This window comes from Mixophyes fleayi, chromosome 4 (genome assembly GCF_038048845.1).
Source record: "Mixophyes fleayi isolate aMixFle1 chromosome 4, aMixFle1.hap1, whole genome shotgun sequence".
In the NCBI taxonomy this organism is placed as follows: domain Eukaryota; kingdom Metazoa; phylum Chordata; class Amphibia; order Anura; family Limnodynastidae; genus Mixophyes; species Mixophyes fleayi.
Genome location: NC_134405.1, coordinates 36,776,481 through 36,800,569, shown reverse-complemented (window position 1 = coordinate 36,800,569; position 24,089 = coordinate 36,776,481). Strand labels below are relative to the sequence as shown.

The following is a 24,089-nucleotide window of genomic DNA, read 5'->3' as shown; positions in this document are numbered from 1 at the left end:
CTGGTACAGCAGAACAGGTGTATACAAACATGAAATAATTTGCCATCTATATACCAACATGGCAATTCCTGTGATTTGAAGATTAACACAGTAATACACTCACCAGGACTGTATATCTTCCTTATTACTGTGAATCTCTTGGTCTTTACTTACATATTATAGTGACATACTCATCAAACTGACACTTACCTTATACCTTATTTGTGTAAACCACACGTGACTGTATGATCTTCATGTCCATATGATGGAAACACAATACACTTACCTTATATGATCACTATTCATTAATTGTCGGTATTTTCAAGACCCCATCATAAGACATCTGTATAATATAACTACCGTAGATAGAGACTCCCGATATATATTTACGGAACCAATTAAAGTGTATTGATCTTCTGAATATACGTACCCGACCAAGACTCTGAAATTTTAATATTTCGCTTTTTAATCATACAGTTTTATTTGCATGACTATTAAATAGTAGTTTTATAGTGTAGTGTCAATTTATTTATTTGTTCATTTCTATCCACTCTTGTTATCCACAATGAAGTGTTCCTTCAACAACACAGGATTTTCTCCATGAGTGTGCCTTCCATATAAGTAGTACTTCTTCTTCTCTTCTATTATATACAATACATTACTACTGGAAGCAGCACCTCATACTATCAGACTAACATATTAAATCATAACTTAAAAATATACATTAATTGGAAAGATTTTTTCTTGTGCGCGAAATCATATACATTACTTATGAAATATTAAAGTATAAGTTTAAAAAGTGAAAATAGGAAAGAAAGAAGTGTTCAATTAAAATTATTCTCCAAAATCTAAGTGGGGCCGAAATCCAAAATCTGATAGATCAAAATTTCACTAGGTTGTGTTATAGCTATGTTACCCCTATGAGTCCAATCAGTCAGCTATACTTACATTAAGATGTGAGGTACATATAGCCTATTAGACTTGTTATTCCAAATAGTTCAATCCCAGCCCATCACACATATTATATATTCCAGTACATGGTTGATACAGTTATATATTATTACTTCATGGTTTGTTTGCTGTTAATGAATATAGAGGATTATCTATATTTCAAATGGATTTTACTTATTAGTTGTTCCCATACAACCATAACACATATCTTATTAATCAAATGGAACAATTTAGTACCTTAGGTGTATTATACACCTTGGATCAATATATCAATATATCCAGACATTCTCCCACATGTTTTATTAGAAATCATATTTAGCTCATCAAAACCTACTTTATTCACCTATTTCATTGTGGCCTTGTGGGTCTATAATTCATTTATTGGGAGAAAAGAGTCAGAATGTATCATTCAAAAAGATGTTATATTAATATACAATCTCTTCATCCCCTCGCATATACATATAAAGTACTCGGTATATTAATTATTCAGGGATCAGTGAATTTATTACTAAGAAAAGTCATTCCAAAGTTGCAGTTTTAGGGGATGTAATATAAATATACTTTCCCCACCTAAATCTGTGTATTTGTTACTATCACAGAACTTTCCATAATTGCAGCTTAGGGGGATTTAATACAATTATACTTTCCACAGTTCAATGTATTTGTTACTCAGAGAAAATTTTCCAAAGCTGCAGTTTTTTGGGAGGATTTGATACAATTATACTTCCCACATTACTATCACTTCTATTAGTAGTTATATACAAATAGTATCACATTATGGAACAATGTTGTTCTGATACAAGTCACATCTATCCCCAGATTCAGTGGTAATATGCTTAGTTTATTTCATTATTAATTGCAAATTAGAGTTCAGTCCAACTTAGGGTTTGTAGAATAATTTTAATTGAACACTTTTTCCTTACTAATTTCGCTTTCTCAACTTATAGTTTAAAATGTCACCATAATGGAATCGGTGAATTCTGGAATGTGAAAATATATCCTTTCATATATCTTTTTTTTAATTTGTTATAATAATAAATATAGGTTTTAAATTACAAAACAAGAGAATTTTTCTGGACAGGAGCGCCTTACAGGAGTGTTATTTGTTTTGTTCACTGGAGCACCACCTACATCTAAATATATAAATGGTTTCTCTAAAATTGAGTAGATCGTGAGTCCATCATCTCCTGTGCAAATATATCACAGCTTTTGTCTTGTGTGGGTGCACAGAAACCTTCACAGTTTTTATTTGTGTGTGCAATATTACACCTGTTTTTTAAACCTTAGAGTCTTTACCATACTATTATCACTCTCCTTCTGTGTTCTTTATCTAAAGAATATTTGTATTTATTGTATTATATTTTTATGGAAGTACAATATTTGAATGTATTGCAAGCTTTGAGGAGTTTCCTTTCTCTCTCTGTCTCTCCCTCTCCCCCCCTCTCTCTCTCTCTCTCTCTCTCTATATATATATATATATACATAAACATATATATATATCTCAAAATGGAAGTTAAAATTGAGAAGTGACGTCATGGAAAGTGAATAGAATTTGGCAGCACTACAATAAAGGCAGTAGGAGAAAGAGTTGGTATGGAAAACCACCGTATATATAGCCAACACGGTCTACTGAATCTGTGTATATATATATATATATATATATATATATACATATATATTCATATGTTTGTGAGTTATAACGTTTATTAGTTTATTTATAACAGTGAATTGTTTTGAAATCAGAGTTCTGCTCACTTTGTCTGCCTAGACAATAGGTACATTTTAAACAAAAAGTCTATTTGTTGACATAAGAAGATTGCAGAGACTGCTATAATCTAATTGAATGAAGTATTTTCCCACCTGCCAAGGTGTAATTAGAATTTTCCAGGGCCAGGGCTAATAGTGCTAGTGTGACCCTCCACAGCCCAAAAACACCACCCAGCCCCCCCTGTAATTGGGAAATATGCCTAATCCCTCTGTAGCTGACATGCTCAATGTTATGAAATACCATATTTTTAAAATTGGGCAGAATTTTTCAAATTTAGAAAAAGATAAAACATTTCTCAAAAACATTCACTCCCCCAATCCATTGTAACTTTAAGAGTCTAAAAAAGTCTTCAAACGTCCAGTACAATGAGTTAGGGGTCTCCTCTACCCATCTCCATTCGGATCCATATCCTATCCCACTCATAGGGAGCACAGGTAAAGAAACCTATTTCCTAAATATGTCCTGTACAATGAGTTATACTTTCACTAAGAAATTGTAAAACAGTTTTCACATGGCAGAATGTGATTTATTAGAGTCAGCATTAATGTAAGAGCATAATAGCGCCTTTATAATATTTTTACTTACTGTTTAACAACATAAATGTGGGTAACAATATATATCTTTATATTTCCTATCAGTAGTCTCGGATCCTATGTGTAATATATATCTATATATCCACTATTATCAGTACTGTGGTATCAATTAAATGATTTAAAGCTCAACTTTACAGTTTCTCTTTCCGACAATAGGAGAATCTTAAACAAAAGGTCCATTTGTTGACATAACAGGATGTCAGAGACTGATATGATCTAATTACAATGGAAGATTTTACCACCTGCCAAGAACTAATTAGAATTATCCTGTGCAGTAAGTGACCTTAGGCATGTTTACATCTCATTTACAAGTCAAAGAGGTATACATGGGAACCTGAAGCTGTTCTGATGAAAGAGTGATTTTTATGAGACCTAATTTAAAATTCAACTCAGGATAAACAGTCCGGGAATACTTTTGTCCATCCCAGAAACTATTGAAGAAGAATGACTATAAATAGGCAGTATTAGCTTAGTGTTAGTTAGTTGCTGAAAGAGTGGAGGGTTGATCTACTGGTTGGAGAGCTGGAGGGATGGAACAGTAAGAATGAGCAGGAAAGGAAAGACATTAACGGAGAAATAGACAAAACAAGGTAACTATTTTTAAGAAAACAATATAAAATGTTACATATAAAAATGTTGGCAGATATTATGTTGCAGATATTGTGTTTTATAAATATTTGATGTATTTTTGTCTTACCAATACTTTTATAGCTAGTACTGCAATCTAACATAATTATAACCATAATTATAGAACTTTGCTATTGTGGAACTAGAAATTATATATATATATATATATATATATATATATATATATATATATATATATATATATATATATATATATATATATATATATATATATATATATATATAGTTCTCTATATATTCAATATCAGTGCTGTGGTATCAAAATGTATAATATATCTACTATATATTCTCTATCAGTACTATGGGATAATAGAGGATTTCTTCACAAACATTTTTCTAAACCTTTTTCAGCACTATAACTTTGGTGTTTAGTCAAATATTAAAGAGCAGAAAGATAATTCATTGAGTTAATGTTCAGTTATTTATACAAATGTGATCACATTCTATGTATCCCCATTTTAGGTTTTATAAATTAAGATTACATATATTACGATAAAATACTAATGTATTACGATAAAATACTAATAAGTTATAATAGTATTCCAATTTTTCCTTGTTTTATTCGAATAAGTAGAAATCCTAATGTTATATTACTATATTTGATAATAACAATCTTACTAGCTGTCTTCTGTAGAAACTGAGGGCACCCTTATTTCTTTTTCTTTGTTATCATATAAAAAGGTGAATCTAGGTGTGCAGCTCCTTTAAACTATAAAAGTATTTTTAATATTATTTTATGCATCAGTTTATCTTCGTTTCTTTTTTATATATCGATATGCTGAACTCAGACTGAGAGAAAGAGTCACAAATACATTGCCAGGCACACCCATTGTTTTATAATTCAATGATTTTAGTATTTTTTTTTAAATTTCACTTTCTTGTTCTTTTCTGTTAAAATCTAAACCCAAACACCAAACCTAACAACACCTCTTAAATATGAATTTCCAATCTACACTTAAAATCAATTGGTAGCATGTGTTACCCGTTTATGGTCAGTGTTGGAGGTGAGTAAGGTTTGAGAGCAGCATTCTGATGTCAGAATAAAATGATTATACAAATATTTGCAGAAAAATCAACAGTGTATTGTCTTAATAAAAATTGGTATGTGCTACTGTACATTTCATTGGCAATAGAGACCCAGTAATCTGGCAACATCCAGAAACATGTAAACAATGGTCAATGACTGGGTTATTTGTACAATAAAACACTACTACTGTTGAAGTAGATTCATTGTGGTAATCATTACGATTTTAAAATGATCATACTTTTTTTTATTACAGGTGAAGTAGTGAGCAGGATTACTAGCAAGAACAAAAGGTGTCTCAGAAAAGGCCATTGTTCTCTGAACATTCGAGTGATCAAAAAAAACTCCCCACAAAGTAATACCGTCTGCAAAAATTAATTCTTCTTAAACTCTAGAGGATTCACATAACTAACTTTCATTATCTGAATAGGAGAAACCTTATCAACTAAGTTGTTACTTCTTAAACACATGATGAATCTCACTGGAGAGAACCCCTATGTATGCTCTGAATGTAACAAGATATTTAACTTCAAGACAAATCTTATAAAACATCAAAGGATTCACACAGGAGAGAAACCATTCAAATGCTCTGAATGTAGCAAGTGTTTTTCTCAAATGTCAAGTCTTGTAGGACATCAGAGGATTCACACAGGAGAGAAACCATTTAAATGCTCTGAATGCAGCAAGTGTTTTACCATGAAGTCACATCTTGTAGGACATCAGAGGATTCACACAGCAGAGAAACCATTTAAATGCTCTGAATGCAGCAAGTGTTTTACTATGAAGTCACATCTTGTTACACATCAGAGGGTTCACACAGGAGAGAAACCATTTAAATGCTCTGAATGCAGCAAGTGTTTTATGCAAAAGTCAAATCTTGTGACACATCAGAAAATTCACACAGGAGAGAAATCATTTAAATGTTTGGAGTGCAGCAAGTGTTTTGCACAAAAGTCAAAACTTGTTGAACATCAAAGAATTCACACAGGAGAGAAACCATATACATGCTCTGAATGCAGCAAGTGTTTTACCAGCAGTTCACATCTTTTTAAACATCTGAGGATTCACACAGGAGAGAAACCATTCAAATGCTCTGAATGCAGCAAGTGTTTTTCCAGCAGTTCACATCTTGTTAAACATCTGAGGATTCACACAGGAGAGAAACCATTCAAATGCTGCTAATGCTAATTACTCAAAATAAAACAATTATCACTTACCAGAGGATTCACACATGACAGTCACTCTGAGTTTATGAATGAAGCATATCTTTCATAACTTAACTTTCTGTATCACCATATTTTCTATACAGGATAAAGGCAATTTTTATATTCTGAATTTGTCAAATGTTATAGAATTATTTTAACAGGAACACGGCACACTACACTCTTTTACACTAAAAATGCTTCTTTTGGCTTCTGCTATAGTAACTTATTCTATCACTTTTACCTTTATTATTGCTGTCTTATCGCCTTATGTTATGAGAACTATGTACTCAGAGAGGGTGATTTAGTAATATGGTACAAGTACAGCACTGGTTGCTGTATCGCCCAGCAACTAATCATATCATCACATCTGATAGTTTGATAACACCAGGCTGCTAATAGCTGATAACTGTTTCTTGGTATTAAATAAGTCCCAAGGAGGGCACATTGTTTTCAAGGCTACTAATAAAGATCCTTCTTAAGTATTTCAGTAGCACATTTAAAGTATACACATTACTAACAATTAGTGATATAGTACATATTGAGCCAAATCAGACAGGACTGTCCTCCATATAGACTGAAGGACTTTACATTTCTGGCATCTGATTCCATAACACTTGATGTTGAATAAAAACTTATATGGATACATGTGTAGATTCTGTCTTTGATTGCAGAACTAATCTCTTTTTCATCATTATTGCATATTGTACATTCTTCTATATTTTGTCAGATGGAACCAGGGGTGCTTTATAGGTGGTCATGTAGGACTGACAATCTGACAACCAAAAATAAGAAACCTTAAAATTCCAGTTATCATTATTAACATACAGTAAATTAATCAGCTATGTCTTTTTTTGCCTGTACTGAAATGTACACACGGGGTCTTACTGACAATCAGGATTTGTGAAGTAGAGTGAAGGATACATAGTATTCTCTTCTCCCTGCTGTCTTTACTGCTCTCCTGTCATCCAGAGGATCACCGATTATCTGTGTAATGGTTAATCTCTATGCTAGACCATTTCTCTTTATTTTTCTTCTTATTATTATTATTAGTTTTATTTATAAGTCACCAGAAGGGGTATGCATCTCTGTACAGAGTGTATACATGAAAACATTACATGGCAAAACTGGACAAAACAAAAAAAGCAAAAAAGAGTATACTAGCAATAAATATATACCCTACATTATAGGCAGTACTGTCAAGCAAAAGGCATAAACAGCACTGAGGGATAAGACAGGGATAAGCTCTCACAGAAACATGAGGCATGAGGAAAGGGAGAAATAAAAGGGGTTAAATCATCACAAATTAAGCCTCTACCCAGTAGAGTGGGTACAGAAAACAGGGTCATGTATGGACATGAGGTTGAAGATGTATGAGGGAGAGGATTGGGTGAGGGCTTTATAGGTGATAATGGATTGGAGTGGGAAGAAGGGAAACCAGTGTGAATGAGATTGAAATAATCCTGACAAGAGATGACAAGTGAGTGAATGAGAGTTTTTGTTTCCTCTCAAGGATAACTCTTGGACAGCAAACTTGTGCAGACAGAGGAAAGGGTGATAGTGTCAATGGATAAAGAGATGAAGGAGGTGAGGGGACTTAGAAGGGAGGTGACATAATTTGAGTTTTAGATATATTCAGTTTAAAGAAGCAGTGAGAAATCCAAGAAGAAATAGCAAAAACACAGGAAGTGTGTGGTTGAAACAGGAAGGAAAGTGTCATGTAGGACAATGGAGTGTAATATTTCCAGGAGAAGAGGGTGGTCGATAGTGTCAAAAGCAGCAAAGACATCCAGGTGGATGAGTAAATAGTAATAAAAGTTGGATTTGACAGTGAGAAGGTCATTAAAGATCTTTTTGAGGATGGGTTCATGGAAGTGGAGAGGATGAAAACCCAACTGAAGTGGATCAAAGAGGAAATGGGAAGGAAGAAATGTGTAGAAGAGGATAAGAAGTGTGTATATAATACTGATGCACTTAGCTGGAAAATTCTTAGAATTCCCCAAATTCACATCAGTGGCAAATAGAGATAAAAATTTCCACACATCCAGGAACTAATAAAAAGACAATCTTTATTTCTATTTCCAAACATTAAAATATTTACACAGCAAAATCATAGTTAAAATTGTGTAAGTGTAGTGGTATTAAAAATATCACACTTAGAGCACATTTATAGTAATATCTATTATATCTAGTATATAGCACATAACTTACATACAGACCTACCACCATCATCGGGCCGGCTGCACCAGCCTTTCAGTCCACATCCAACCTTCACCGCTGCATCCTAAACCTGAAATTGCTATTTACTCTACTCTGGTTAAAGTCTAAGTTGATGCAGCAATAGGGGTCTGTCACGGATTAGTACCTAATGCCGAGTACTCAACACTTCCAGCAAAAAGATGGCAGGAGCTGAAGGAGAGGCCATATACACTCTATAAGAGATTGTACATAGCATAAGGGTACAGATGGGATAGAGGTTATAGACCTCATTTATAATTGGACGCAATGATGCAGACAAATGTAAAAATAAGTTACTCCTGCAAATTTGCCTTAACACCTGTATATTTTGAGTTACACATATCTTAAAACAATTTTTTATAGATTATCTCCAGATAGCCCTGAACGACAGACAGCAGAATGTCTGGGGGCAGATACTAAGTGTATGACACTAGTATACCTCCAGTAATGACGGCAGCCTAGAGTTTTCAAGCCACATAGACAGTGATCTACATGGCACAGAGATAACTGCAAAAAAATGCTGTCTGCATTATTCTCTCACAATCACCTCCATGACGTGTGTTACATTTCAGACCACGTGGACAATAGCTCATTTGCCTGCTATACGTGTTGTGCTTTTAATTTAATTTTACATTGGAATTTCTGAACATTATACTTGAGAATTCTTAGCATGATTGTATCTGAAAGACCACACTTTACCAGATCTTAGCTTAAATAGAATAATAACATACCAATGCCTAATACACATCAAAAGAAGTAGTACTGTGTAGTTTTCTATATGTACAGATTAAGAACAGATACTGAAAATTACACCCAAAAAATGGACGTGCATGTACATCCCAAAATATATGGAAGTCTAGAACTAGACACTGAAGGATTCATGTAGAGTTGGATGCAAATTGTGTGCTTTGTAGGGAAAATATACATTCCACTACAGCACCTGTAAGTACACGTTATATGAAATTGCTGTGTTTTAATCGCATTACTTGGTTGATATTTGCAGTTTGGTCTTTGGCAAAAGGAGACTAAAAGGGGAGGCAACGTATGTTTGTATTTACTTATTGCTGTAGTATACTGAAAAATAAAATTATTTTAAATGCATCGCTACTATTTATTAACAACAAGATCGAGACAGAGACAGATTGTTTTATGTATGTGATACCTAAACCAGGTGCATATTCTACTGTTCTATGCAGGCACAAATTAGGGACATCTAGTAAGAAACATAATACATAAAACTAGCACTTCTACCCTTGCAGAGCTGGACGCACCTGGGGAAGTGTCTGAGCATACCTCCATATCTGATGCAATTTACATTTATTTATAAGCGTAAATTACTTGAAACTCTACATGACCTCCTGATAGAGAACAGAAGTAAGATTGATACAGATATGGGAAACAGAGATCTCTATTTACAAGAGAATATTCTTCTCTCAGTACCCTAAATACTGTGTAGAAGTGGCATTGATACACTTGAATCAATATCTATGCTCAAGTCTCGCTGAAATAATACTAATGCAGCTATGAATGTCCATTTTATTCTCTGCTCAAAGTGATACATAAGGTTAGTTCATACATTGATCAGGATTCATAAACCCAAACAGTGGACAGCATACATCATCATCATCATCATTTATTTATATAGCGCCACTAATTCCGCAGCGCTGTACAGAGAACTCTTTCACATCAGTCCCTGCCCCATTGGGGCTTACAGTCTAAATTCCCTAATATAGACACACACTCACACACAGAGAGGGAGACAGACAGACAGAGAGGGGAAAAGACGGGGGGAGACTAGGTTCAATTTTGATAGCAGCCAATTAACCTATTAGTATGTTTTTTTTTGGAGTGTGGGAGGAAACCGGAGCACCCGGAGGAAACCCATGCAAACACAGGGAGAACATACAAACTCCACACAGATAAGGCCATGGTCGGAAATCGAACTCATGACCCCAGTGCTGTGAGGCAGAAGTGCTAACCACTAGGCCATCGTGCTGCCCTACATGACACACTAGCTTAGCGTGGTCCCTGACATGTTTTGCCAGTTGTTCATCAAAGGCTGAAACTGGTAAACGGAGATCTCTGTTTCTCATATTCACTTAGAGGAGGATCTCTGTGTAATAATATAAGGAAACAATTATAAAAAACTTTCACTGTGTGGGATAAAAACTATAATATCAGAAGGTTGTCTCAAGATTATAACTATAGGAACAATTTTTTTCAAAGACAATTTGACTTCTACATTTGTTGTGATAGAACCATGCACTAAGATTGGAATAATAGACAAACTGAATAATAGAAACAACAGTCAGATGTATCTACTTATACTAGGAGGCATATTTGTATTATCCCAATAAAGGAATATAAAGATCAATAGCTACCTTAACTGGATAAATGAATAAAGTGTGATTATATGGTATATGTGGACAAAGAACTTAAGCATTGCTTCATAATAAACCTCACATCCAATTTTCTATATACTATGATTTGTTTATTAATACAGACAATTATATACTGTAATGTCCAAAGGGATTTACTCCACAGTAAATAGTTGTCTTCTTTGCATTTGAAATCACATGAGCACTTTTCATCTGTTCATTTCATATTATGCTGCTGGTGTACAGTGACAAAACATAAAGTAATAATATTCTATACAATAAAGAAAATATGACATGGCAGGATGTTACTTATTAGAGTCAGCATTAATGTAAGAGCACAATAGTGCCTTTATAATATTTTTACTTACTGTTTAACAACATAAATGTGGGTAACAATATATATCTTTATTTTTCCTATCAGTAGCCTCGGATCTTATATATATATATATATATAATGTGCAGTGGTCGAAGTGGAAGTGGAAGTTTAGCAGTGATGACATAGAAAGTGAATACAGTTTGGTAGTTTTACAATAAATGCAGTAGGAGTAAACACCACTCAGCCCCCTGTAGCTGGCAAATATGGCTAATCCCTCTGTAGCTCACATGCTCATTGTTATGAAATTCGCTATTTTTAAAATGGGTAAATTTTAACAAATTTAGAAAAAAACGTCCTGTACATAGAGTTAGGGGTCTCCTCGATCTATCTTTATTAGGCTGCTCAGTTTATCCTATCCCACATATAAGGAGCACAGATATAGAAACCTATTTCAGGAAAGCGTCCTGTACAATGAGTTAAACTACAGGACAGAAATGGAAAACTGTGCTCCCATGGCAGAATGTGATTTATTAGAGTAAGCATTAATGTAAGAGTACAATAGTTTTCTCTTATTATTTTATTTACTGTTTAACAATATAAATGTGGGTAACAATATATATCCCTATATTCCCTATAAGTAGTCTGGGATCTTATGTATATATATATATATATATATATATATATATACATATATATATATTCCATATATATATGTGAATTAGCAACTCCACCATTGTGTGAGTGACAGCAATCTCACTCCATGACAGTGCTGAATCTGCAGCTAACCACAGGATGTGTTGGCATACTATGTCTGTACTGCGCAAGGAACACGTCCATTAAGGTTTCTGTCTTAATCGTCGTAATTTCATTGCTTTTTGGGGTTTAAGTGGAACAGTTTCAATACATTTTAGATTGTGTGTAACTATAAGAAACCTTAATAAGACATGTTAAACCGTAAGGTTTTTTGTCAATGGAATATATAAAAATTGGTCATGAAACATTTTTGCATAGCTTTTAATGTTGCTCGTGCCCACATACAAAAGAATGAGAATATATTCATAATCTCTACACTGTATATTAAGCACTATCATGTGTTAGAAGTAAAAGACATGCACATCTGTTTGTTGCAGAAGTTTCATTAAATTATTAAAGAGCGGGGCTCAAATGCAGCTTTGTAAATCATCATCATCATCATCATCATTTATTTATATAGCGCCACTAATTCTGCAGCGCTGTACAGAGAACTCATTCACATCATCACCTGCCCCATTGGAGCTTACAGTCTAAATTCCCTAATATATACACACACTCACACAAAGACAGACAGAGAGGGAGACAGACAGAGACTAGGGTCAATTTTTGATTGCAGCCAATTAACCTACCAGTATGTTTTTGGAGTGTGGGAGGAAACCGGAGCACCCGGAGGAAACCCACGCAAACACAGGGAGAACATACAAACTCCACACAGATAAGGCCATGGTCGGGAATCGAACTCATGACCCCAGTGCTGTGAGGCAGACGTGCTAACCACTAGGCCACTGTGCTGCCACAAAAAATTACTGAAGGGGCGACACTAGTGGTAGCAGATTGGACTATTGAGGACGTTTATACGCTTATCCAGCATGTGTACTTCTAGTTTGCAGATAGCAGATATCCATATCCAGAGTGGAGAGTAAGTGTGCACTTTGATATTCGTTGGAAGCATCGTACAGGAGAATTGTAGAAAGCAAATACTGCTAAGTAAGCTTTATGGTAGAACAGGTATAACTTTAATGGTTTGCAATCTTAAAATAAGTATCTATTAGAGATCTTTATTAGTAGGGTGATAAAGAATGTGCCCTTCTTGGGACTTATTTAATAACAAGGTGGGAAAAGCAAGGCATTGCTGTAACCCATAGCAACCAGATATCAGCTATTAGCAGTCTGGTGCCTTCAAACTGACAAATGTGATTATCTGATTGGCTGCTATAGGCAACAACCAGTGTTTTACTTGCATGATCTTACTAAATAACAATTTATTCTACTAGTCCCAACATCTGAATGAGCATAACAGCAGAATATTACAGAGCTCGGAAATGGCAGCCACAAGCCCCCCTGCTAGACCTCTCTAGTCTTCCTTGACATTTAGAAAGACTTTGTATTTATATAAAACACTTGCTGCATTCGGAAAGTAAAAACATACTTCTCCCCTGTATGGCTATTATGGTGATTCAAGAAGGTAACTTTATTATGAAACAGATACTACATTCGAAATCTCAGGGTGACTCAGGGTGTGTGTATTCTCTTATGAGTGAGAAGTGTTATTTTGTGAGTAAAGCACTTACTTCATTCAGAGCATTTGAATGGTTTCTCTCCTGTGTGAAACTTCTGATGAACAACAAGATTTGACTTAAAGGTAAAACATTTGCTACATTCCGTGCATTTAAATGGTTTCTCCCCTGTGTGAATCCTCTGATGTTCAACAAGACTTGACTTCTGTGTAAAACAATTGCTGCATTCAGAGCATTTATATGGTTTTTCTCCTGTGTGAACCCTCTGATGTTTCACATGATCTGACTTTTGGGTAAAACACTTGCTACATTCAGAGCATTTAAACGGTTTCTCTCCTGTGTGAATCATCTCATGTCTAACAAGACCTATCTTATTGGTAAAACATTTGCTACATTCAGAACATTTAAATGGTTTCTCTCCTGTATGAATCTTGCAATGTTCAACAAGATGTGACTTTTGGGTAAAACACTTACTACATTCAAAGCATATAAATTGTTTTTCTCCAGTATGAATTTTTTTATGTATATCAAGGTGTGACTTCATTTTAAAACATTTGCAACATGCCGTGCATTTAAATGGTTTCTCCCCTGTGTGAATCCTCTGATGTTCAACAAGACTTGACTTGTGTGTAAAACAATTGCTGCATTCAGAGCATTTATATGGTTTTTCTCCTGTGTGAACCCTTTGATGTTTCACATGATCTGACTTCTGGGTAAAACATTTGCTACATTCAGAGCATTTAAACGGTTTCTCTCCTGTGTGAATCATCTCATGTCTAACAAGACCTGTCTTATTGGTAAAACATTTGCTACATTCAGAACATTCAAATGGTTTCTCTTGTGTATGAATCCTGTAATGTTTAACAAGATGTGAATTTTGGGTAAAACACTTACTACATTCAGTGCATATAAATGGTTTATCTCCTGTATGAATCCTGTAATGTTCAACAAGATATGACTTGTGGGTAAAACATTTGTTACATTCAGAGCATGTAAATGTTTTTTCTCCTGTATGAATTTTTTGATGTGTAACAAGGTGTGACTTCATTTTAAAACATTTGTTACATTCAGAACATTGAAAAGTCTTCTCTCCAATAAGACTCATGGCAGGTTTTCTGTAGCCTATATTACTTGCTGGATGAGGTTTGTGAACACTCAGATGATCAGAGAACAAGGACCTTTTCCAATATGTCTTCTGTTCTTAATGAGAATCCTGCTCATTAAGTCACCTGTCAGAAAAAAGTATGTCATTATTAAATAGCCTATTTATTAGCTGGTTGAATCCATTTTACATTTGTAGTGTTATATTGTATATGGAACTCAAAGTGTGTTTATTTACACAAACAATTATGTCCCAGTTAGTCACATTTTCTTTCATTTTTGTGTACATTGTTATAATGCTGGGACTGCCTTGCCAGTCAAATTTGCAGTACAGATTTTGATATCCTCCTGCTGAATATACCAATTATTTTTAAGATAATACATAGCATCTATTCATGTTGTATGTGGGTGGGTTTGGTGTTTGGGTTTTGGACATATCAGAAAACAATTATATTAAAGAAAAAAAATGTATTACCAAAGAAATGTGTACATTTGTGTAAGTTTATCATATCTATATAAAAAAAAAAAAAAATACTGAACTGATGCACATAGTAAAGTTGAAGATACTTCTATATTTTGAAGGAGCTGCACAGCCAGGATAACCTTATATATACTCTAAAAAACAAAAGAGAAAGGGTTGACTTGTCTCCTACAGAATACAGATGAAATGCTTGTTTATATCAAATATAATGATTAGTTCAATGTTATGATTTTACTTATGTTAAGGAAACAAGAAAACCTTAGAATAAAACTGTCACTGAGAGGCATATTCAATTGGCCACGTTACTGTCAAAAGTAACACGGCCTGTGCACTACTGTAATAGTGCAATAGTGCGCATAATTACTGTTATTATGGTAATTTCATTGCTGGATCTCATTTATAAGTAATTATCCAACAAAAGTTGGTTACTAAGATTATTGGAAAACTAGGTTTTACCTGTATATATACATATATATCCCAACAAATGTGGAATTAACATATTTATGCAAATAATAAACATTTATGTTAATATTTATAATGGCTCATGAACATATAACTACACTACCAATTAGAGTAGAAGATCAATAGATATAATATACAGTGTATTATTAGGGTATTTAAAGTTCAAGTCATGTAAACACAGCTTCCTTTTGCAATACAATATTTAGAAACTGAAACTACTAATACAGAACATAAAATTCACAGTAGTGCACCTTCATAATTATATTTCTGTTAGACTGCAATTCTAACTATTTAACATTTTTAAGGCAAAACCACATACAACATTTATACAATATTTACAACATAAGATCATCTTAAGTATAATATAATTACCTTACTCTAGAGAGTTTTCCTTGTATCTCTTTCCCTCCTGCTAATTCTTACTGTTCCATCCTTCCAACTCTCCAACCACCAAATCAACCATCAACTTATCAGCAATACCCTGATACTGCCTATTTATACTCATTCCTCTCCAATCTCTGTTTAATAGTTCCCATGAGAAACAAAAGGTTTTCTCAGTCTGTTTGTTTCCACTTGAAATTTAAATTAAGTCTTATAAATATGTAATTATCTCCATCAGGGCAGCTCCTCATGTATACCTATCAGTTGTACATAAGGTATAAACATTCCTAAAGTAATTTACTATAAAAGAAAATTCTAATTAGACTTTTGTAAGTGGTAAAATCTTCCATTCAAATCAGATCATAGTATTTGACATCCTGTTATGTCAACAAATTGACCTTTTGTTTAGGATCCACCTATTGTCTAGGCAGACAGTGTGAGCATAAAGACCTGCACTAAATAACAGCAGTAAATGTGATTAAAAAAGCACTGTTAAAAACAAACTATGTATATATTATTATATTTATTGTGGTCAAACTGGAAACTTTAAAATTTTGAAGTTGTGGTATGGAGAATATACCGGACTGGTCACTTAGGCACTGAAGTTTTAGGCAATTTAAAAGGATTAATTTTATCTTAATTTTTGCTATCTTTTTTATACTATTTTTACTTTAATATAATTAAATACAAAGATATAGTGATGGAAAACTAACAACTCTGTGTTCCTCAACTCTCCCATGTCTCATACACATAATGGGACACATAGATATACACACACACATAACACAGATCTGTCTCTATCTCTAGGTATAATGTTTACCTGCCTGGATAATATCAGTATTACACGCACACATAGAAAAATAAAAAGGTTTATCCTTCAATGGACACTCATATTATTGGGGTTCAAATTAAAAAAGGATTATATCCAATTTGTTATGAGGTTACAATATAGGACATTTTTTTAAAAGAAAACCCCACTCCTATTAAGAGACACTTTCTGTACCTACAAATCCAAAACTGAAGTATAACATTTCCTTAAAGTTCATAATGAATGACTGGATACTGCAACCCCCAAAAATGGACACATTAAAATTCTAAATCTGCATTAATATGAAAATAAAATACCATTAATGGACAAGGGTAAAAAGTATTATAAAGTATGGTGCTGTAAATGTATATAAAACTTTAAAGGGTGAATGGTAATTGTATTATGTATTATTAATATGTTTTTACAGGACGGTACCGTAACAATACTTATCAAAATATAATCAGTGGTGTCAACTCCCATCTTACCAAGAAACCTGTTACTCATAGGTCCTGCTTGGAGGAGATTTTCTAGCAGTGATATGATTATCTCATTACTGTCTTATATATTAGTTACTAAAAAGCTTAATTATAGTATAATCATATGAAGAGCAAACTAGTTACAGTAGAAAATATATTTTTTATGCTTCAATAGCTATAGAAAATGCAAGTCTGGTTATTATTCACTTCCAATAGTATATATATAGTGCATTGTGTACTGAAGAGGTGTAAATCTTAATGGAGAAACTTTATAGGTCATCATGCAGCATGCCTGAGAGAGGAACTTTTTAAGATAGGTTTACACCTACTCAATCTTACTTCAGATACGATTTCTGCAATGTTTTTGACAACAGCGGTTCATGCGTAAACACCGACATGATTTAATGATTTACCAGGAGATCTGATATCTCATATATATATATATATATATATATATATATATATATATATATATATATATAAATACACACACACAATAGTTCTAAACAAAAAGTGCATTTGTTGACTGTACAAGATTAAGAAACTGCTATGATAGAATTCAATGAAATATTTTAACACCTGCCAAGGTCTAATTAGAATTTTCACTGTACTCATTATATATCTAATCCGTCTATGCAGAGCCACGGCTAATAGTGATAGTGGAGCCCCCACAGCCCATAAACACCACCCAACCCGCTGTAGCTGGGAAATATGGCTAATTCCTCTGTAGCTCAAATGCTCAATGTTATGAAATTCACTTGATTTAAAATTGGGCAGATTTTACCAAATTTTGAAAATAATAAAACATTTCTGAAAAAACTCACTCCCCAATCCACTGTAACTTCTAAATAAAGAGTCTGAAAACGTCCTGTACAATGAGTTAGGGGTCTCCTCGATCTATCTATATAAGGCAGCTCAGTTTATCCTATCACACTCATAAGGAGCACAGATAAAGAAACCTATATCCTTAAAACGTCCTGTACAATGAGTTATACTTCAACAAAGAAATGGAAAAACTGTGTTCACATGGCAGACTGCAAGTTAGCATTAATATAAGAGCACAATAGTGCCATTATAATATACTTAAACTTATAATATAATTACTGTTTAATAATATAAATGTGGGTAACAACATAAATCTTTATATTTCCTATCAGTAGTCTGGCATCTTATGTGTAATATATATCTATATATTCTCTATTATCAGTACTGTGGTATCATTTAAACGATTCTAAGCTCAACTGTACATTCTCTCTGTCTGACAATAGGAGAATCTTAAACAAAAGGTCTATTTGTTGACATAACAGGATGTCAGAGAATGATATGATCTAATTACAATGCAAGATTTTACCACCTGCAAAGAATTAATTAGAATTCTCCTTTGTAGTAAGAGACCTTACTCATGTTTATACTTCATCTACAAGTCAATGAGGTATACATGGGAAGCTGGAGCTGATCTGATGAAAGAGTGAATTTATATTTCACCTCAATATAAACAGTCTGAGAATACATTTGTCCATCCCAGAAACTATGAAAGAGGAATGACTATAAATAGGTAGTATTAGACTAGTGTTAGTTAGTTGCTGAATGAGTTGATGGTTGGAGAGCTGGATGGATGGAACAGTAACAATGATCAGGAGGGAAAGAGATTAACAGAGAAATCCACAGAATAAGGTATCTCTATTTAGCATAAGAATATACTGATACATACAAAATTGTTTCAAGATATTATGTTGCAGATTTTGTCTCTTATATATGTTTGAAGTGTTCTAGTCTTAACAATATCTTTATAGCTAGTATTGAAGCCTAACATAAATATAAATATAATGATACACTCTTGTGATATATATATATGTAAACACATAATAACACAAATAATATACATACTACATAATCTAAATCAACTGTTGTTGAACAATAACTTAAAATTTAGGCTCAAATAGTTTCATGAACCATCCATTGGCCGTGTAATAATAAATGTATGAAGGATATAAAGGAACTCTATCCAGGTACTCTATCAGTACTATAGTATTATGTGTGTAATATCTATTTATATATTCTACATCAATAACATAGTATCATGTGTGTAATATATATTTATATATTCTACATCAGTATAGTGGAGTCGTGTGTGTTATATATTTCTATTTTCTCTATTAGTACTGTGGGTCATGTGTGTAATATATCCATATATTCTATATCAGTCATGTGTGTAATATATCCATATAATCTCCATCAGAACTCTGGGTCATGTGTGTACTATATCTATATATTCTCTATCAGTACCTTAGGTCATGTGTGTAATTTATCTATATATTCTCTATCAGTACTGTGCTATTATACAGGAAATTTGCACTAGATTTGTGCAAACGTGACTATGTGCACTATTTTTATAAATATTTGTATCTGCTGAGGGAGGATAGAGTTCTATTAACTGCAATATTAACTGGTAATGAGGTCCCAATAATGTGACAATGTGCACAAAAATGAAAGCAATGGTCAATTACTGAGACATATCTGTTAGTGTATATAAATATAGTTCATATTCCTTGTACAATATAATACTACTACTGTTAATGTAGATTCACCCAGGTAATTATTAAATAATAATATAAATAAAAACATCCTTTTTTGACAGGTGAATTGATGAGCAGGATTCCCACTGAGAACAGAAGACTTCTTGGAAAAGGACCTTGTTCTCTGAGCATCAACAACCAACAAGTCATATCGGCCACAGATGCTAATTCTTTAACTAGAAGGTTTTCACACAAACTGTTCCTATTTTTCAATAGGAGAATCCTTCTACACGTAACTTGTTACTAATTAAACACATGATGAGTCTCAAAGGAGAGAAGTCTTTTCCATGTTCTGAATGTAACAAATGTTTTAAAACAAGATCAGAACTTGTTATTCATCAGCGGATTCACACAGGAGAATGACCATTTAAATGCTCTGAATGTACCAAATGTTTTACCTTCAAGTCAGAACTTGCTGTACATCAGAGGACTCACACAGGAGAGAAACCATTTAAGTGCTCGGAATGTAGCAAGTGTTTTTTACAGAATTCAAATCTTGTAAGACATCAGAGAATTCACTCAGGAGAGAAACCATTTAAATGCACTGAATGTAGCAAGTGTTTTACTCAAAAGTCAGATCTTATTGCACATCACAGGATTCACACAGGAGAACGACCATACAACTGCTCTGAATGTAGCAAGTGTTTTACCCAGAAGTCAAGTCTTGTAAAACATCAGAGGATTCACACAGGAGAAAAAACATTTAAATGCTCTCAATGTGATAAGTGTTTCTCCCGCAGTTCAAATCTTCTTGATCATCAAAGGATTCACACAGGAGAGAAATCATATAAATGCTCTGAATGTAGCAAATGTTTTTCCTTCAAGTCAGAACTTGTTGTACATCACAGGATTCACACAGGAGAACGACCATATAACTGCTCTGAATGTAGCAAATGTTGTACTCTGAAGTCAACTCTTGCAATACATCAAAAGATTCACAAAGGGGAGAAACCCTGTAATGATCCGATTGTAGAAATGGTTTTAGCATCAAGTCAGATCTTGTAAAACATCAGAGAATTCAAACATGGGAAAACCATTGAAATGCTCTGAATCTAGCTAGTATTATAGCCTCAAGTCTGACTATTTAAAACATCAGACGACACACTTTAAGTTCTCCTATTGGTATCTGTTACATCTCCTCTTTCTTTCCCTCGTTCCTTTCTATTGCTGTCTTACCTCCATCTATGATGAGTGCTGTGTGCTATTCAGTAAAATCTTGCAAGTAATACACTAGTTGCTGTATTATAAAGCAGCCAATCAGGCTATCACACTTTTTTATTTAATGACATCAAGCTGCTTTTACTTGATATCTGGTTGCTTTGAGTTACAGCACATAGTGATCAACATCAGGTAGGACTGTCCTGCATATGTCTGAATGACTATGTTCAAATATAATCTGTAATTAACATTTTCAATACTGACAGCTGTCTCTATAATACTTGATGTTAAATAAAAACTGATATGGATAAATATGTAGGTTCTGATTGTGGAGCTAATTTCTTTTTTCATTATTAATGAATATTGTGTTTAGCAGCTCATGTGAAGCAGACAATCTGCCAACCAATCACTGGTCATCATTGTTATCATTACAGCAAAAATAAAGAGAGTGACAGCGCTAATGTCCTTACACAATACAAAGTATTAAGTATCTAAAGTCCACTAAAAAAAGACAAATAAAAGTATCTTTCTTGCATGTCTAGTCAGGGCTGCCAAGAAGAATTCAGGGCCCTGGTACAATAAATTCATGGGGCCCCCCTCATAGTTGAGTATGGTGAAAAAAAATTCACTGCGGCGCAAAATTTTTCGGAGGTGTGGTCATGCATTTGGGGGCGTGGCAAATGCGCCATTGGGGCGTGGCTAACACATCAAAATCACTAGGCTCTGAATTCGCCCGAGCGTCACATATGTCCAAGCACTCCTGACTTTCAGGACATCTAGCACCAAAGTCTAGTATAGAAAAAATGCAGTGTGTACACAAAGAGTTCAGTCTTGGCCTCCACCTTACGTTGGGCACAACACTCACCAAAAATTGACATTGTCCCTACTAGAATCACAACATTTCACATACTGTCCTGCTCTCTCCTACCTGTTCTTCTCACTTTCACCACCTGTTGCTGCATGTTTCTTTAGTTGTGGCTTGTCTGGATCCTGGAATGCTGGGGGCCCTAATTGGTAAAAAATAGCTACATTTAGATAATTCCAAACAACCCTGGCGTTAAATCAATACCATCCACGATTAATAATTAGGCCTTCCTCCAGCTCCAATATTACAATAATGTGCCCCTACATTATCGCCATGCCTTATGATCACACTGCGCCCTCCATGCTGCTTTTGCCCCTTCATCTGGCTCCCCTTCATCACACTATACTATGCTGCTCCCCCCCCTTTTTCAATCCCACTGTGCCATGCCTCCCCCCCCCTTTTTAACCCCACTAAGCCATGCTGCCTACCATTTTTTAACCCCACTGTGCCATGCTGACCCCTGTTTAACCCCACTGTGCCATGCTGCCCCCTTTTTTAACCCTTGTGCCCCCCCTCATTTTTGAACCCCTCTGTCATGCTGCCCCCCCCCCCCGTTTTTAACCCCTCTGTGCCCCCCTCATTTTTTAACCCCTCTGTCATGCTGCGCCCCCCCCCATTTTTTAACCCCTCTCTGCCCCCCTCATTTTTTAACCCCTCTGTCATGCTGCCCCCCATTTTAACCCCTCTATGCCCCCCTTGTTTTTTAACCCCTCTGTCATGCTGCTTCCCCGTTTTTTTAACCCCTCTGTGCCCCCCCTCATTTTTTAACCCCTCTGTCATGCTGCCCCCCCATTTTTAACCCCTCTATGCTTCCCCTCGTTTTTTAACCCCTCTGTCATGCTGCTCTCCCATTTTTTAAACCCTTTGTGCCCCCCTCATTTTTTAACCCCTGCCATGCTGCCCCCTCCCGTTTTTTAACCCCTCTGTGCCCCCTCTTTTTTTAACCCCTCTGTCATGCTGCCCCCCCCCCCCGTTTTTAACCCCTCTATGCCCCCCCCTCTTTTTTAACCCCTCTGTGCCCCCTCTCATTTTCCTCCCTTCACTTACCTTTTCTCCTTTCTTGGTCTTCTCTGCTGCTCTGTGCTCCATTGCTCCAGACTGACTGAATGCTGGGCATGACATGATGACATCACACCCGGCATTCAGACAGTCTGAATGGAGCACAGAGCAGCAGAGAGGAGGGATTCTGGCTCCGCGATCAGGTGAGTATGTTTTTTTTTTTTTTAAAACTAGCCTGCTCCCCCCACCAACGACCGAGCCCCCTGAAACGTTTTGAAATTTTTTAAAAAAAAATTAAAAATCAGCAGCGCAATGGCCCGGGCCGGGCCCCCTGAAATGCCTGTAATTAGTACCCACCACCCCTCTTGGCGGCCCTGTGTCTAGTTGTTTTAGTTCGTAAGACTTCTTTGATGAATACCCTTAGAATTGAAGTTGTTGTTTGTGAAACAATAATTTAAAAGTAATAGGAACAATATTTAATAAAGCATGTTTTTTAAATTTCACATTACCACATACTAGATCCAGCTATTTAAATAATGAAAAAACGTGATCCCAGCACAGTGCCAAAAAAATCATGCAGTGAAAAGCTGATCAGTATGAAATGCTACTGTCACTGTGTTATAATTGGATAAATCTTTGATCATATCTTCAATAAGACAAAAATAAATAGTAATAGTGTGATACTGTTATACAGTGTGTTCATGCAGCAGCTGATGATATTACATCACATGAACATAGAAGTTGATCATCATATTTGTAATCAATCTTTTCTTGAAATCCCTTTTGATCTTTAGAGCATGTGTCAACCTCCAGCAACATGTAATAAAGAAGGATAAAAGATCATCTCGTGTAGCTTGTTTAAAACATAAACATATTTAGGAGTACATGAACAAATACAAATGAAAAACAACAGATTCCCTGGATAAAGTATATTAGGACTCCTACCAGATAGAAGATAGGAATCAGTATGTAGATCTTTTTCTCATATAAATGTGAAGTTGTTACAAGCCCAGGTAAAACCACATCAGAATGTTCCAAACAGAATAAAGAAGTCCATCTGGAAGGAGTCTGTAATCACCAATGGGTATCAATACCGTAGTATCATTAGCAGGGTAGGAGTAGTAACAGTCCGTGATGGTATTTATAGGGGGGGAATTCAATTAGTTGTGAAGTTCCTGAGAACATTACAGCTGAGCACTATTACCGGTACGGTAAAACTATGCAAAAATATCCGCTCATTTTTCCTCGCACCTCTATGGTTCTCGAGGAAAAATGAGCAAATATTTCTGTAAAAATATCTATGCAAAGTGTCTCCAGAGTGGACGCGAGACACTTTGTGCTGAATTACCAACATAGACTCTACCCTCCAATCATCAAATTTAATGTACTGATTATATCAAAATTCGATTAAAAGG

At 34.7% G+C, this 24,089-nt stretch overlaps 2 pseudogenes; one reads left to right on the top strand and one right to left on the bottom strand.

Annotated features, from left to right (window-relative positions):
• The window catches only part of LOC142151193 (uncharacterized), a 227,882-nt pseudogene extending 206,871 nt beyond the window's left edge, over window positions 1-21,011 (top strand).
• The window catches only part of LOC142151191 (uncharacterized), a 282,776-nt pseudogene continuing 271,984 nt past the window's right edge, over window positions 13,298-24,089 (bottom strand).